Source organism: Phasianus colchicus, chromosome 3, assembly GCF_987193195.1.
Source record: "Phasianus colchicus chromosome 3, bPhaCol1.hap1.1, whole genome shotgun sequence".
Taxonomy (NCBI): Eukaryota; Metazoa; Chordata; class Aves; order Galliformes; family Phasianidae; genus Phasianus; species Phasianus colchicus.
The window spans coordinates 89255198-89270762 of NC_143438.1; the positions used below are offsets into that span (position 1 = coordinate 89255198).

A 15565-nucleotide genomic window follows, 5' to 3' on the forward strand; every position below is an offset into this window, starting at 1 on the left:
CAGGGCTTTGAACACTGCCAGTGTGTTCACTGGAACAAAAACATGAACTTAATTCTATTAATTCAGGTGCCTTAAGCTCAAGTACAAGATCTTCTGGATTCACTTTGGATTCAGGTGCATTAATGCTTCCCAAGTTTCATACCAAGAGCCCATTTTCCTTCTCAGAGCTGGCTCCAAACAATTAAGAGGCAGGATGAACCTTTGAATTCTGGTTTTCTGAACCACAGTGCACATTCTTTGGTCCCTTGGCAGAAAAACATTTTATTGAAGCATTTTGTCTTTGTGAAGCAAGTGATACATGCTCTGTGGCAACATATCTTTTCAGACAGTGAAATACCAATTAATACTGATTTCCTAAAAAAATATTTTCTCCCATTATTTAAGTATTAATTCAAATATAATATTGCAATGGAAATGAAAGGTATTTTATTTGTTTTCTTTTTCTATAGCAACATTCCAATTTATACAAATGAAGGCACAATTAAGCAGCCTGACATTTAATTACAATCTGAATTTCATGAAAGTAAACATATTAAAACTGAGAATGCTAATTCTGAATGCAAAAATCGTCATAATGTACCAGAAAATAAACCTCCAAATCCAAGCAGCACAAGATTTGCTTTTTCTTTTTTTTTTTTTTTTTCCCCACAGAGTTTTGCTTATACAGCTCTGTAGAAACATATTTTATCTGCAGGCAATCTTTCTTATGATTCTTGTTAGTAACAGGATTTGAATAGAACAAAATGAGCCATATTCTCAACAGTTTAAATCATCACAACTCTGGTGATTACTCAGTTTACACCAACATGTGCCTCCTGAGGGCTAATCAGTGCACATCAATGAAGTTATGCTGATTAACACTAACTGTGGATCAGAGTTTACAGAATGAGAATGCAAGGGGTCTTCTCTGTCACATTAAAAAAATTGTCAGTAGCAGTATCTTAATTCTAGATTTTTCAGTAAAATTATCTATGACAGCTTGAAAGCCCTCTTTGCAATTAAGATTTGCAGTGCAAACAGACTTTTTAAAATGATCTGCAACTGATCAGTCAAGAGAGATGTACAAGAAAGATATTAGTTTTAATAATCTATATTATTCTACTATAATGTTTGAAGACATGTCAGTAGTAACTCAAATAATGTAACTTATATTGGTCACATGCAATTCATTCTCTCTCATCTTCTCTCCAGAGAGAACACTGTGTTTGTTTGCCTGTATTTCACACAACTTTGTGCTGCAGACAAAGGGTTTTAAAAAATAATTTAAAAATCCACGGTGAAGGTGGGGAATGAAACATAAAGATTTGCCATGATTTTTTGCCCTATCCTATTTTGTAGAGCTGGTAGTGATGAAAAGCATTAAAGTTATTAATTAATTAACTGATCTATTTTTTGTTGTTGTTGCTGTTCATTTTATTTTAATCTTGCCCTCATGAATTTTAGATTTCTGTGAAGAAAAAATGTGAGATAATCAGGTCAATGTTATTGGTCTTACTAATGATCTTAGTCCAAGCATCATTCATGCTGCTTTATCCTGGGAATATAGAATATATTTAAATTTTCTCACTGATACATTTCCAGTCACTTGTGAGGTTTTGCAAAGCCAGTTCTCCTCCATGTCTACAGGAATGACTTGGATGCAGGACTTGAAGGTATACTAAATAAATTTGTGGACAACACTGAATTGAAAGGAGCTACAGATTCCCTCGAGGGTAGAGGCCCAGAACTGCCACCAGGCAGTGGGAAGGGATTGACCTGCTCTGCAGGACATAAAACTATTTGAGAGCTGGGGGTTAGGGACAGAGTCTGCACCAGAAGGCAGAGGGCGTGGAAGAAGCAGCCCAGGGCAGTGGCCCCAAGCTGTTGGAGTTCAAGGAGCGTTTAGACAATGCTGTCAGACATAGGGTTTTGATTTTTAGGTGGTCCTGTGCGGAGCCAGGAGTTGGGCTCAATGATCCTTGTGTATCCCTTCCAACCCAGGACATTCGATTCTGTGATTTCAAGGCTGCAAACTATAAGGTAGATTAGCATACTCAAGGCAAACCTTTAGAACCACTGCAAAATCAAGAGGAGAAACCCTGGCTGCCTCTTCACTGTATTTCCAAGGACAAAATGCTTGATTATATTCCTCGATTCTTAGGGATCTTTGGAAAAACCCCAATTAGCATCTCCAGAGGAATATCCCTTTGAAAAATTACATCATGAACAAGCAACTATGAAGTTCCATTTGGGGACATTTCCTTAAAGAAGCCATGGTATAGCTGCTTTGAGATGTCCATTGTAATGCAGAAAATTCCTCTTCTCAGTAAAATATCACAGCATTTATAATAACACATAAAGGCGGGCATCAGGAATTGTCCAGGCTTATCTCAACCTGAGCTGATTTTAATCTATCTCACCTGCAGTAACAGTTGGCTAGCTGTCAGGTGGCCATAGCCTAAAACATTTTAGCTAAGCTGTTTTAGTTTATCTTGGTGAATGTCATGTATGGTAAACTCTAACAAACCTGAACAATCACCAAGTAAAAAACATAATCTTGTCTTGTTAAGTGAAACTGAGAAAAGTGTTGATGAAGCTTCAAACTTTATCTGGTTTCCAATTAAAAATTACACACTGTGTTAAGAAAACATATTAAAATATACCCAGGAAATTCATCAACCAAGGAGTTTGATGAGTTTGTCCAAAACTCACAACAGTGATGGGGTATAAAGATATAATGGTGTACCTGGCCTAATAAAAACAACTGTAGTGGTTTTGCATGGAAAGATAATATTTTAATTATCCTAACAAGAATTTCTCAGTTCTGTTAATCAGATGTGCTTTTCTTTGTCCATAACAAGATTGAGTGTGTAACAATAGATGGGATTTGTAAGCTGTTTGAGCTCAGGTAGAGTGAAGACCGTGTACTATGGGCTTGTAGAGAGCAAGGGAAGGAGTCAGTTACCTAAACAAAGTGCTCTTTGAAACATGCTTCTCAGCTTTCTGCTGTTGTGGCTTATGAATTTCCCGTAAATTCTGTGTCATATCTGTCAGTTGATATCCATACAATACCCTAACTATATGCAGATCACAGGTTTGATTGCAGAAAGATCTAAGCTCAATTGCACATCTTAGGATGGGACCTTGCATTTTTCTGTGTTCTGAATGGTTAGGTACAGAAGGAAATCCATCATAACCACATTTTTTTGCCAAATGCTATCACTTTTGTTGGCTTGACTTGAAATTGTGGTTTTATTTGTACATTTCCTTTGTGTTTGACAGAATTAAAAACATTCTGCGGACGTAATGTGCAGAAGGTGTCAGTTTATTGAAAGGCTTTTATCCTTGTATTTTGGAGCTGATAATTACCTCTCATGAGTGAAACAAAAAGCTAGTCTCTGCTCTGGCTGCCTTTCATTTCCCTTTAAACTAAATGTGACTCCAGACTGCTATGTTTTCTTGGCAACGATTTTAGTAATATAGCAGGTTGTTACAAAGCAATGTTATTTGCGTGATACAAAATTAATTAGAAAAGTCTTCTGTAATTTATAAATATGCAATTATGGTTAAACAAATAAGAAGTTGAGCTTTTGCATGGTTCCCAGTGGGTTGTTATTTGCATGATTCCAGTGCATCCAGAAGAGTCACTGATTTGTCCTCTGATGTTAAAACACAATTTGCCTTATTCTATTGAGAATTGCAAATGTATTAAAACATATTTTTGGAACTTGTTCAAATGAATAATTATGAAAACAAATGAATTTGTGGAATAGCTGTAAAGAAAAAGCAAAACCAAAATACCCTAATTACTTCCAAAGACCACGTAGGCTTTTTCCAAACAAGCTAAAGAAGGGTGTAAGCTTCATATTGCCTTATATGACACCCCATATATTAAATTCAAAGAAATCAAAGCCTGAAGAAAGTAAATAAGAGCCTCTTGCTCTATGTCCCAATCTGCTCCTCACAGGAAGTTCATATTTCTCCTCATTTCACAGATTTACTGATCTATTAGCCTGACTTCTTTTCTAGTAAAGGTCGTAGAATTTTACTCCATGACACTGACGTTGAACTTAATTCAGCCTGATACCATTCTCTGAACTTTTTTCTTATGTTATCCCAAACTTTCAAACTTATGTCTGCCATTTTCCAGGTCTTTTTTTTTTTTTTTCTTTTTTTTTTTTCTTCTTATCTAATGGCAAACTACAGAAGACATTTGGGTATTACCTGGCCATGACCTGTAACTGTTTCAGTTTTATCTTTGCATCCACACACAGTGTTTCTTCACACAAGAATAGTCATGCTATTACATTTGTTTTTCATAAGAAACTGAAACCTAGGTAACACAGTTTAGCTTCTATCACACTTATCCTATTGAGTCAATATAGCAAAGAGCCATCAGTCCTCAATTACCTTCTCATAGTTTCTTCCAGATGACTAAGCAAGATACAGTTCTCCTAGTTCACTCTCTTTCTGTCTCTAGAAAATGACACGTACTGAAAACTGGTAAAGAATACAATTGAGTAAATGGATCAGTATCAATAGCACAAGAACATTGGCGTGGCCTTCCTCATTTACATCAGATTAACTCCAGTGATGAAATTTTGAGTAGATTCCTTATGATAAACTTACTTAACTATTGTTTATATGATAAACTTACTAAAACTATTGATGACATCTGTTCTACTGAATGAAATGATGACTTCCCATTGGCTTAAGTTGGGCCCAAGTGTCATCCTGCATATCTGTAGGTCTAAATAGCCCTCCTATCATAACTCCCTGGTACAAATCTAACATAGTATTGTGGAAATGAACAGAGTTAAATAACCCTGAAAACATCAAATAATATTTGATTTTGAAAATAAGAGAAAGTAGTAGAAAGAATTAGTCATGTAGTTGCAAGACTGACAGTGAACTTGTAAGCTTGTGTTGTTTTTTTTTATTTTAGCTCTGAGCATGTAAATAGACTCTAAGGCATGGTCTTGTCTTGTATAACTTTAGAAATACAGTAAGTAGCATAATACAGGTGCAGAGTCATTCTAACACTCTGAATTAACTCCACTTAACTGTGCCCACAGAAAGTAAAACAACCTTCCACAGAGCTGAATTATTCTGCCTATTTGTCTGCTGAATGGGAATGTAAAGTGATTTAATTCTGCTTCCATTTAGGAGTCTGAAATTAGGTAATATGAACATAGTCTTTAAAATCTTCTAATCAAGGAAGTTGTTTCTTCCATTGAATTTTTCTACCTCATTCTTTGGCTTACACTCAAGGGAGTAACAGGAAAAAGTGAAAATGCCTATGGGCAAGTGAATCCCAACAGGAGTAAGCAGCAGTTTTCATTCTGCACACATCAAAGAGAGCTTGATTCTCTTCCTAGAGGTGCTGGAGTCCATCAGAAGTGGCCTCAGATCCCTGACAGAAGACGTGGTGCAAGTCATGTGTCTAATGTTTGCATGGTGATTTTGGCAGATGGGAGTGAACGGGTTCAGCAACTTGATTCACATTCCTACTTCCCCTTCACATGAGAATAGGGGAAAAAACAAACGAACGAACATTCAAACAAAGCAAAAAACATTATCTCATGATAAAAACCTTGAAATCTTTCAAGCACATGGTGCCAAGGAAACCTCTCCTTGCTATCCCTTTCATCCTGCTTGACTGCCTCTGTCTCCAGGAATAAGTGACACTGGAAATCTGTTCTCATACAGGGCGTGATTTGGACCAGGTTTATATATATGTGTATTCAATAAATATTCAGTTCTAAATATCACTTTTTTTTTTTTTTTAGGCCGTGGCAAGGTTTAAGGACATCGGAAGGAGAGGAGTTTAAAGAGGAAACTGATGCAACTGTTGACATGTCTCACCTTGATGGAGAAGGGGAAGATAAATTTGTTGTTTAAGGACATGCAGAGGTATCTGAAACAAAGGAAAGGTTCCCATTCTTTTTATGTTTTGCGAGTCCTGCGTTGTTGACCATTCCTGAGTACTAGATGTGTAATATGTAGAATAACAGGAAAATCATATTATTTGACCCTAGTCTATATTGACCCAATCTGTATTAAATATAGTCAAACAAATTCCTTCCTACACATCAGTAACCATATAGCAAAGACCAATGAATTAAGAGCACCATGAGGTAAAAGTGTGTTTCTTTTCCATTTTAAATTTCATATAAATGACAAGAAGAGATGAAAGCTGAACAATTCAAACAATTATTTCAATCTCCCTTCACAAGACTAGAGGATGCAGATTCCAGCTTGTAAGTATGTAGCACATGCAGTGAAACTTGTCTGGAATCACTGAACATTGAATGGGATAACTCAGTTTCTTTAGAGGGCTCAAAGACCATAGGATCTGCTCAGCATCATTATGATGAAAAAGACAAGAAAGTTTATTCAGATCCCTCTTTCTGTGAGTATTGGGATTTTTTTTTCCCCAAGACTACCTTAAAATCATCACTGCCATTCCACTCATTGCCCCAGGCCTGTTTTTAAAAGGATTTTAGATATTTCCTGCCTTTACAAAACTGTACAAAAGTAAGGGTTTGAAAATAGACACCTCTAATCCTCAAATCTTTTTTTCCCCATCTCTCCTGCATTTAATACACCACAAAAATATTAAGAACATTCACTAGGAGTGTGAAAATCACCTTGTGACAGAATGTTGGCTTTATCTTCTGGTGTACATGGAACAATAAGGAAGACTTTAGAATATCACACATTTTGATTCCTCCTTGCATTCTCCCACCCACACACATACTATCCCCTTGTTCCCCTTCTGTGTAAAGATTTTCTCCTAAAGGGGAAAGTGTAGAATCAAAACTTTTCAGTTTTGTGAAGGAACTGAGTAGTCAGTATGTAAGGTCCCTAGGAACCACCGCAAACATGTAGATTCTATCTTAGAAGAATGGAGTTGAATTGAACAGAACAGAACAGAATGGAATGGAATAGTTCAGTTGGAAGGGACCTACAGAAATCACACAGTCCAGCTCCTGACCATTTCAGGGCTAAACAAAAGTTAAAGTGCATTGTTGAAGGCTTTATACATTGGTCTACTCACAGGCTTGGGACATCAACTGCCCCTCTAGGAAGCCTATCTCAATGTTCAATCAGCTAGATAAAAAAATGTTTCCTAACATGCAGGCTGAACAACTCATGACGCAACTTTTTGCTGTTCTCATACGTTCTATCATTGGATACCAAAGAGAAAAGATAGGTGCAAGGAACAGAACTGCTTTCCACCTCCTCCTGAGTTGAGTTTTAGGAAAAAGTGGCCTCTGGAACAGAAAATGTTGTTGGTCCCTCCCAGTGAAGTATGTGAGCTCAGCACTGTCCTGCCAAGCCCTGTAGGAAACAAAAATTCTACTACTTGGTACATCATAACATCAATTAGTCTATTATCTGAGCATTTTGGACACCATGACGGAGGCTGACTTACAGTGAAAATCACGAGCAAATTCAGACATTTTAGTGATCTTTTTGATCTTTTTTCACATTCAAGTTCTGAGAAAGGGAGGTTTGAATTTCCTCAAGGGATGTGGGTGTGACACCAGACCATTCCCCTGTCTTGTCTTAAGTACTATATGGAGGAGTGAATATTTTGGTGAAAGTTTCAGTACAGTTCTGCTCTCCAACATCTTCCTAGCTATATTTTTCATAACATGTACATAGAGTATATGATTTGCACCAACCTTCTGCACCAATATTTTATGAAATTTGGCCCTCATAAAATATTCTCGTTTCCTCATTTGTATACTCATTTCTTGTTCAGGTCTCCAGTCAGGAACACAATGCATCTACAGATTTGTGTAAGAGAATGGCTGTGAGAAAGTGCAATAATTTCCATATCAATCTGCCAAGAGACCACATGGCATTGAACTTAAAGGTAGTAAAAATCAAGGAGAAAGAGGAAAATAAAGATATTACAAAATTACAAAAAGGGGAGGTATGATCATTATTTGTCCCTAGAAGCCAAATGTAATTCTAAGCAACTAAAAGCATCACAAAGACAACCAAATACAATTTGGAAAGAAGTAGTGCTATAGCCAAAAAGAAAGAAATGAATCATGAGCATTTCTGCATCTCACACCAGGCCTGCATTCAATAAATTGACACACGGACTTAATTGCTGTAACAAATGAATACAGTGAGGGGAGTCAAATTCTGCTGGGTAATGCAGTCAACCAGCAAAATCCTGGTCGGCAGAGATATGTAGGTCAGTCATTATGGAGCAGTGAGCAGAGGGAGTCCCTGTTGTGAGAACCTAGATGGAAATCTCACAGTGTCTCACTCTGTCTAATAAAATAACAGCCTGAAAGTGTGTCTGGTTTCAACATCCTTCTTAATAACCTTTAGCAGAAGAGGAAGGTATTAAATAAAGTGGCAATTAACGAGACTGTCAGAGCAAGAGAGTGGGATTTATTGCTGGATTATTCAGTTTGCTTAATTTTTTTGCTTTTTTTTAAAGCTATGATTCTACCATTTTAAAAGTTAGCTTCATAACAGAGTGAGTTAACAACCAAGATCTTAAAGTTCAAAGAAAACAAGTTAATAGATTTATAAAACTAGTATTCCAAATAAAGGAGGTATTATGTAGTTGCAGCCTATGCTTCCCATCACCTCTGCCATAATCCATCATGTTTGGAGGTGAACATCCAAAGGAGGCTGAAAAGAAAAACGACCTAAAGGGATGCAGAATTATTAAGGAATTATGTCCAGTCCCATGCAGAGATCTCAGCAGTGTTGAAATCATCCCTTAGCTCATTTCTATCTGGTTGAAGTGTTATTTATATACCAGGTTGATTTTTTTTTTAATTATTATTATTTTTTTTAAAATTAAATTACAGCTAGGAAAATAAACTTGAGGAAATATGATGCAAATTCCTTCTTTCAGGTAGGAAGGGCAACAATTATTTTCTCACAGAGACTGATAAACTTATCATCTCCCTACTCAACCAGTTTAGGTAACGTGGATGGGCTTAGAACAATTTTCCATATCCTAATGATGAAAATCTTCTAGTAGAAACAAAACTTTTCCCTGTCATAAGTCCTCCTCTGTCCAGATGTCCTGGTAGAAGAACTTAACAACCCTTAATACCAAGGTGTCTCTCTGAGAAATGAAGTCAAGTGAACACATTGTAATTGATGGAAAATCCTTGTAAGTACATGTGGTAATACCAGTTTTAACAATTTGATGGAATTGTGACAGGTTATAGGTGGCCTTGGAATTTGCTTTTCTTTTACTGTAAATGGAGGAATAGCACTGCCAAGAGCTAAGCATGTATTAAACATTTATAAAACATTTTTAATAACACAAATAACTAGGAAGAATATTTAGCTTCTTCCTAAGTGCACTGTCAGGAACTCCTAATGCTCACATCCTGCAATCATATCACAACACTTCTCCTGGAAACGCCATAATATTTTATAGAAAATTCTATACATTGAAATATCAAGATACAATATTCTGTTGTTGAAATCAATACATTTTGATTTATTATTCTGTAATGCTTTTTTTTGTCTAATGTAACACTCTTTTGAGCCCCACTAATGTAGAGATGATCATTGGAGCAGATAGGATTATATACAGCTATGCAGTCAGCTCTGTTCTCTGCACATTCATCTATAAATGTCTCAGTGGATACTTTAATGAATCCTTAATATTAATCTTCATGGATAAGAATATTGAGTGAACACATTTTGCTTAACGAAACATAACTAGGTCAAAATCACATTTTCAAGCAAGGTATTGGTTTTGTGGATTTGCCCATGGAGTTTTGTTTGTTGGTTTGCTTGTTTTCTATCACATTGTGACTTTCATACTAATCTATAAAGTGCTTTTAATTTTCGCTTCATTCCCACTTTTTTGTCTCTTTTCTAATAGCATGATTTTAGCAGTGTGGTAAAAATTGATCCAGAAAAAAACAGATATTTGTTTTACACTTTTTTTTACAAATGCTCTTTCTGTCAGGGATCCAGATAATACTTGAATGGTTATTTTCTATGGAAGATATTACATAAAGAACAGGGCTTAAAACATCAGAAGTGGCTTACACTAATCAAAAAGCAGTTAAAAAAAAAAAAAAAGTTGAAAAAGCTACTCCTTCAGAATGTGATATCTGCAATCCAGAGAAGGTATGATAATCACAGAGAAAGGGCAGTTTGTTGCATTTCTTCAGGGAGGCTCTTAGGTTGCTTAGAGTGGCAAATGATGACTTTCTAAATTCATGTGGCTTAGAACTGAGCTGGGTTTCACACAATGCATGTTGTGCGATGTGTTGCTAACAGAAGGATACCTTCTTGCTATTAAATTATCTCAACCATATTTTATAAGTATAGAAGCGTAGATGGAGGTAAAGGATAGTCAAATCCATACCAGATTTAGGGTAATCTGCAAATAGAGGAGAAATAATCTCTGTATTTAAGAGAACTTTCTTATCAAATGGATTTGGAAGATGGTCTGATGTTACTTATGAACTTCCAGCAGTAATGTTTCATTGCCAGAAACAGTCTTTTTTCCTTTGTTTATTTTTGTTACAAAAACTATCTCTGATGACTCATTTAGGCTTTGTGAGGTTTACAAGTTGATCCTTTCAGTACAGGAAGAGACAAAAGTAAACCTGATTCCAGGACACGAGGCAGATAAGTATTATGTCTTGAAATTTATCAGGCACAGATCCATCCTCTTTTGCAAATGAGAACGCTAATCAGCAGTCTTGAGTCTGAGCTGAATCTCCTACTTTCATTAGGTAAATTATCATTTATATTCAGAGGCTGTATATGTTTGAAGTTGGATTGAAGGGTGCTGGGAAATCTTGTGTGAGACAAATTTATTAAAATAAAATCTGCGCTGAAAATGTGTTCTCTGCATCTTTTGGGTCTGCTTATCTGTAAAGATCCAGGTGAGACTACCCACCACAACAGTGTTTTGTTAAACAAAGCATATTACAATGACTAAATTGGTCTATAACAATAAGGAATCGGTTAATGTTTTTATATTGCAACTTGGTTTCACATTCCGTGGGGGAAAAAAGTGTTTCTTTTTGTAGTATTACTTTTGCATAAAGCAGATCTACAAATTTAGAAATAATTAAGAAAAAAAAAACCACCATGACGTGAGAAAAGACTCACACCTGGGAAACAGGTGTAGAAATACCTATCCAAAGTCACAGGATAACCTTGAGAAAAGACAGAGATTAATCTCCTCTTCCCACATCCCTGCTTGCAAATCAGAGCTTACTTAAATGAAAATGAGACATAATCAGACCCATTTTTCAATGTACAACCATACAAAGGCACATACATAGTAATCAGTTAGGTTGATCAAACTACAGATCTATCAATATGTATATTTTCTAGATGGGTTAGTTTTTTGTTTTGTTCCTCCCATCCCTCCCCCCCCCCCTAAAAATGGCCAACCATAATGGTTCCTGAAACTAGATGAATTTACCCTGGTAATTTTATCAACAGAAGAATTACTATTACCTTATTTAAATGAAGCACTGAGAAACTAAGTTACTACAACTCAGCAGCTACTGTGATTTTTAAGTGAAAAGGGGATTTAACTCCAGAATCTTTCAGCACTGTAATGGAGTTCCCCACGTAGGTTTTGATAGCCAAACTTCTCTCAGTCAGCCCTATCTTCTTCTGCCCTGTATTTTATTTAAATTTTCCTTAGTCCAAAGAATATTTAATTTTCTGGTGCAAAACAGAACTGCTGCAGCAACAGGGATTGAGGCTGCCTTACACGGAATATCCTAGCTTGGTGATTAGAGCATCCACTTAGGAAGTATGCTTTGCAATATATAGAAAAATGGGAACAAAAAGGTGAAGAGGAAAATAGTAAAAATGGTGAGGAATTACTTTGTGTTTCCTTAGTAATATGAGACACAACACCTAAACTAGCAGATTCATCCCATGAGGTTTGACTCTGGACTCTGCTGATAAGATCCTTGATGTAATATCTAGGATCTCAAAGCACTTAGACCATACCCGCCCCACTGCAGTGCCATGACTGTTAGAAATTCTGAATGTGTCTGGATGCAACAGATTTCTGGCTTTATCAGAGGATTCTCAAATGACAGAAGTCTTTCAGAAGTAGCTAAATAGGGTTTTCTGGGGATCTAATTCTGGATGTAGGATCATCCAGGTGAACTCAGCAGCCTAAAGTAATCTTTTTAAAATGCAGTTTTAGTTATCTTTGAGGAACAGGACATTAAACATTAAAAGAAAAGTCTTGCAGATTCCAGACCAGCCACCTAAGAAAGAGCAGCTTATGTTAGATAGGAATTTTATCCAGCATAATTAGCTGCCCAATTAGCTACTGTCTTTCTTCTTCCTGTTTGCTAGCTAATCTAGGGACTGATTTACAAAGGTGTCACACTGTTATTGCACAAGCTTCATTATTTGCAAGTTATTTCAGATGTTAGTAGAAACAGACAGGAAAGATCAGCCTTCTTTAATATAAATGCTAACAATCTTTTATATGTTTACAAGAATGCTGAGTTCCAGTAAGTGTATTATGGGAAGCTTCCTAACATTAATTGCAGCAAGCTGCCCTTTTCTGTTTCTCAGCTCGCGCCTTTTCACAAATTACTCTTAATCTACATGGCCCCTCGGGAAGCCTGTTCATACACAATGCTAGAAAAAAAGGAATAAATTTGCTTTGCAGGTGTGCATGTGCTCATACACACACACATCCACACTTCTTTTCCCAATAGATGAATGTTAACTTCATGCTACATGTACAGGTGTAAAAGTTTCAAGACCAGGGAAAAGGGAAATATGCTTGTGGCACTAATTCCTGCAGGTGTGGAAACTAAGGTGGCTATAAATTGCCATTGAATCTGGTCCCTAATAGGGTCATATTTTTCCAATAATTCTTGTGTACTTGTCACAGAAATTTGGCAAAATGGTCCACATATTATATTACATGTCATAAATACAGTAATTTATGGTCTGCTGCTATCTTGCAATCTAGTGTATGGTACTAAATTTGGGAACAGCGGTTTTTGTTATTTTGGAAGTATACTCAGTGGTGACATATCTTCAATAACCCTTTATTTTCTTCTCCCACTGCCCAAAATGACCAATACTTCTATTAATGGAGTGAAAGGGAAAAGGATATGACAGACCACAGAAAGCAAATGACAAAAAGGAATTGTAATAGAAGGTACAGATTGTACAAAGGAGACTTAAATGGCTTAAGGAAATAGCAATGCAGTCTAGAACTTCTCTTTTGGAGAGAACTTCTCTTTTTGACTCTAGTTGGAAGCTAACTCCTGTTGGTGGTATGATCACTGCTCAGTCTCCTGCAAGCAAAATTATTTCAAAGAGCACTTTCCCTTTTAATTACAGAGATACCTGCAACCCAGAAGCCATCAAGATAATCTCCTAGAAAAGTTAAGGGTGAAAACTCAAGCACAGAAGGACTTAAGGTATTTCCATCCTCATTTTTAACTCAGAATTTGTAAGGTCTCAGAAGAACTACTCTGCACAGTCTGAAAATTCACAACTGATATAGCTCACTTAATGAAAAGTAAATAATAATAATACAATGTGATCAGCTAAGCAGGATCTTTCATCCAGTCTGATTGCCCAGCCTCCTTTATAAGTATCAAAGACTATTCATGAGTTTCATGGATAAAAAGTACAATAATATATCAGGTTCTAAAATTTTCAGTTAACAGGCTCATTCTCCATGCAGGAAATATTTCCTGTATGAAATATGTTGATTTTTTATTTTTGCATTTCATTAAAAATAATAATAATATTAATAAAAAGAGATAAGGGAAGAAATTCTACTGACTGTTAAATAATAATAAAGTAGGCCAAGTCCTGCTTGGATTCCAACTGAATTCTAAGTTCTCCAAAATAATTCATAACCTTTTTTTTTTTTTTTTTTTTTTTTTAAAGAAGAAAGTGGAATATAAAGCAAGCTTCTAAATAGCTCTTGGGTTTCCTCTGAATTCCACATCAGGGCCTCTCAGTCCCCAGTCTGTTGCTCAGCTGCAATGAAAAGATCACAGAATATCTAAGTTCTCATGTCGAGATAAACAGTAATAGGGCTTTTATGATGAAGGGAGAGAAATGCAGACTTTCACTTGAGCAAGTCAGAAAAAAAATCTTTTTCACTGTAGGCTGTGCCATAACTAGGTCTGCCCCAAATAGTATAAAAGTCAGTAGTGATTTATTTACAATCATATTGCAAAGACTCAAGTGGCTGAACAAGGGTCCAAACAAGTGAGAATTTCACTTTCCATTGTTGCTGAAAATTTGCCTTTATTAGGGAACAAGGATAGGATTCAGCTCCTTCAGCTTCAAATACCTTCAGTGTAGGTGTCTCCAGCTGTGCTAGTCACTGTAGGTTTCTTTGTAGTCAGCTGAGATAACAGGCATGAATGAATAAGTACAATTCCCATGACCTATTTCATGGAAGTTTAAATTCAGACCCCACAAGCATTTTTTATCTTTTCATAGACCAGAAGGATGTCCCAGATGGAAATGTCAAAATTTATTCATATGAACTGCACTTTAGGCTAATTGAAGTGATATAGTGGAACATGAAAACTGGTATTGTGAAATGCATTGCGGTACCATTTGTAAGATCCTACAAAGAAAATAAATTTGAACTATCCCTACCAACATTCAGGTCCAATGAAAAGATGTCAAAGCAAGGTAGGATAAAGACATTTTTTAAAATAAACTAAAAGGAGGAGTTTAAAACTCAGGGGAAAAAAAAAAAAAGATACTCAAAACACACCTGAAATATAGAGATTAGGATTCTATTGCCCTGACAGGATGAAGGGCTAAATTAACTTTAACTAATGAGTCCTTACTAGTTTTACTTTATGTAAATTCTGCATAGAAAAAGAAGTATAAATTTAGAATTTAACTTTTTCCAAAATTAATTTCCTCCAAATGTAAAATGTTTTCTTTCTACCTTCAGCAAGGCCCCATGCTAACATATCAATTCTTCTGTTTTTTTTTTTCTGTAGGAAATTAAAACATATTTATATTAAGTCTTTGGCTTATATCTCTGTGAATCATGTCTATGTTGATGGTGATATTTAAAAAATTATCTGCAAGGTAATGTCTGCAGACTTTTACCAGATCCACTTGCTGCAGACTTGATATCACTGATCTCAGTGGGGTACAGTGTTTTCCCCCCTGTAGTGTTTATCTAATAATAGGAAAAGAGTAAAATGTCCACAAAATGAGGGTGAATGAAAAAGGACTGAAAGAGACATAAGTTCCATCATTTTGTGAGAAAATGTGTGCTTAGTGGGGGCTGAAGTAGCTCAGCTGGGAGAGCATTAGACTGAAGATCTAAAGGTCCCTGGTTCAACCCCGGGCTTCAGCAATGTTTTATGGAAGATTTTGGAGTTTCAGTTCTGTCCTCACCACTAAAAGAGAGAAATGGAAATATTATGGCTAGTAAGAGGAGTTAGAGTCTTTATAGAAGGGCTGAGAGGTGTGAGAGAGGGAGATCTCATCCATCATCTAATGGGTGGGTGCAGAGAGGATGGAACCATGGTCTTGTCTGTGCTTTCCAATGTTTGGACAAAAGGCTACTGGCTCAAACTGT

The 15565-nt window shown here is 36.2% G+C and overlaps 1 non-coding gene across 1 annotated transcript; it reads left to right on the top strand.

Annotated features, from left to right (window-relative positions):
* The first annotated feature begins 15267 nt into the window (after positions 1-15267).
* TRNAF-GAA (transfer RNA phenylalanine (anticodon GAA)) lies at positions 15268-15340 on the top strand. The gene has a single exon. It is a non-coding gene; the product is annotated as a tRNA-Phe (tRNA).
* Positions 15341-15565: the final 225 nt, after the last annotated feature.